The sequence below is a fragment of the Chelon labrosus genome (assembly GCF_963514085.1).
Source record: "Chelon labrosus genome assembly, chromosome: 7".
NCBI lineage: Eukaryota > Metazoa > Chordata > Actinopteri > Mugiliformes > Mugilidae > Chelon > Chelon labrosus.
In genome coordinates this window covers 2,111,115-2,113,882 of record NC_140343.1, presented here as the reverse complement: position 1 = coordinate 2,113,882, position 2,768 = coordinate 2,111,115, and the positions used below count along the sequence as shown (strand labels likewise).

The following is a 2,768-nucleotide window of genomic DNA, read 5'->3' as shown; positions in this document are numbered from 1 at the left end:
TGCCAGATTTAATGCAGAAGACCTGCATGCAAACAACATCAAGCTGCACCGAGAGAAGAACTCAGTCCATCACGGGATGAGACACAAATGTGAAAATGGATCCTGTACTGCACAGGTGTCAAACTGATCCGTGAAAGGGCCATGTGGCTGCAGGTTTTCATTCCAACCATGCAGCAGCACACCTGACTTGGCTCAATCAATCAACTGAACTGCCTTCACGTAGTCATTTCAGGCGTCCTCTTGCTTGATTGGAACAAAAACTTGCCAGCCACACCCACTGCATGGGTGCTGCATGGTTGAAATGAAAACCTGCAGCCACATGGCCCTTTCACGGATCAGTTTGACACCCCTCCTCTACTGTAAAACTAAAGGAAACAAACAAAAACCACACACTTTAAAGACTTTAAAGCGACATGTACCATTAGTTTACTTGTGCTTAATGAAAATGTTCTTCGTCGGAAGTGGTTACTCTTATTTAACAAATAAACAAACACAAGTTAGTCCTCATTATTTAGAATTAGCTTCCAAGTCAGACGTTAACATTCACTTAGGCTGAAGTCATTAAAACAGATTGTTTTAATCACTCCACATTTTACAACATCTTCTCTTAAGATTTACACAAGTCATTCTTCAAAGAATTAGTTTCTGATAGATTATTTCACTCAGAGTTCATTCCATTATGATTCCAGTGGGTCAGACATTTACCCGTACTCATTTGACTGTGTCTTTAAACAGCTTGGAAACATTCAGAAAAGGTCTTTACAAGCTTCTGACTGATAATTGACTTAATTTGAGTCTAATCATGGGGAATTAAAATAAAACCTGCAAAGACATCATGAGAAACCTCCACAAGTCTGGTTCATCCTTGGGAGCATAGTCCAAATGCCTGAAGGTTCCATGTTCACCTGTACAAACAATACTACACACCATGGGACAAGGAAACATTAGTACTACCCAGGAAGGAGACACGTTCTGTCTCCTAGAGATGGACGTACTTTGGTAAGAAAAGTCCAAATCAAATCTAGAACAACACAAAAGGACCTTGTGAAGAAACAAAGGTACAAAATATCTACATCCTCAGTGACATGAGTCCTACAATGACATGACCTAAGAGACTTTTTAACAAGGAAGAAGCCAATACTCAAACACAGTCATAAAAAAATCTAGACTCTGGTTTGCAGCTGCACATGGGATGACATCTGGAGAAATGTCCTCTGGTCTGATGAAACAAAATTTCAGCTGTTTGGCCACAATGAGCATCGTTATGTCTGGAGCACAGGGGTGGCAGCATCATGTTGTGGTGGGTGGCACGCTATACTTAAAACCACACAAACCTTGAAGTGACACACTTCCACACATGCATACATTCCAACGTTCACAGCTACACCAGCTACAGTCAACCTGACACATGCACATCACTGGACTGTGAGGAAGACGAAGCATCTAGAGAAGCGTAAGTCTGCAGATTGACCCACCACGATGAAGATGATTCTGACTCTCACTCTCATCTGAATGCTCTCCAGCACAAGTGAGTCTGATTTAAAGCTTTTAAGAGGTTTGCTGCTGATTAGAGTTTAATTTAAGACAGAATCCAAATCACTTCACAGAAAAACAAGGAGATAAACGTTAAGTATGTTGGTCTGAGGGCTGTGAAGGTATTATTACCATTCTAATTACATAAGAATCAACACTTGTCACTTACAAGACCTATTTAACTATGTTACTATTCACTCACAACAGGGTGATTTCAGTTACTTAGCATTTATTCATTAGCATGTATTTCTTTTTCTTTGCTGCAGCTGAAGCTCTTCAATGTCTGGTGAATGATGGAAACAGTCTAAAACAGACATGTTCATCTGATGAAGTGTGCGCAGTCACGGCTCATCGAGGTAGAAAGCACATAAATAACGTAACATTCACTTACTTTGTCATTTGAGAGGTTTCTGCTGTATTGGCACTTCTTTACATTAACACAGTTGTTCTCAGGTATCAATCTCGGCGAGGGGATCCAGCACTATTTTAGCAGGCGCTGCATGCCGTCCTCTGAGTGCACGACAAAGACATATTCATGGAGAGATGGATCCATAATTTATGCTTTTTCCATTCGTTGCTGCAACACTGATCTCTGCAACGATTACAATGTTCCTTGTAAGTATTATATGATTATCATACCTTGTAAACCTGTGACAGGTTGCCTCTTTACCAACATACCAACTTGTGGAGCTGCATTCAGGTGAAGCCTAATGAATCAGTATCAGTCATGTCAGTATGTTCAATTGTCCAAAGCTTTATGATCCATGACTGATCTTAAGCTGTATGACTCTTGATGTGTTGATGTAAACTTGTATTCCTTTCCCTTAATATTACAGCCCATGCACAGAGACACTGTAACAATCTAAAACTTTCATCTATTTTTATATTGTGCACATTATTCTTATTCTTTACTGTGCTCTCTGATGTTGCTGCCTCCTCTGGCGACTTGTTTCCAACAGATCTGAGTGTGTCACACCAGTCTTCTGTTTTGTTTTAGACCCTGATGTGACCACAGAGAATGGCTTGCAGTGCCTCAGCTGCAGGGAACCTCAAGATTCTGAATGCAAACCAATACAGTGTGTTGGTGAACAGGACCGGTGCTTTGAGTCATTTCGTGAGTCCTTTCATTCATTTCATTTCATTTATTCATTCATTTAAAAAGGACATTGCACATTAAGTAACGTAATAGTAAATGTGCCAGTGTTAGCCAGCTGGCTAATTTTCAACTCTAGTCT

General features: G+C 40.4%; 1 long non-coding RNA gene across 1 annotated transcript; it reads left to right on the top strand.

The window, feature by feature from the left end:
* The first annotated feature begins 1,394 nt into the window (after positions 1-1,394).
* On the top strand, positions 1,395-2,296 carry LOC311490213. The gene is made up of 3 exons (XR_014699148.1): positions 1,395-1,528; positions 1,800-1,889; positions 1,987-2,296. It is a non-coding gene; the product is annotated as an uncharacterized lncRNA (long non-coding RNA).
* Positions 2,297-2,768: the final 472 nt, after the last annotated feature.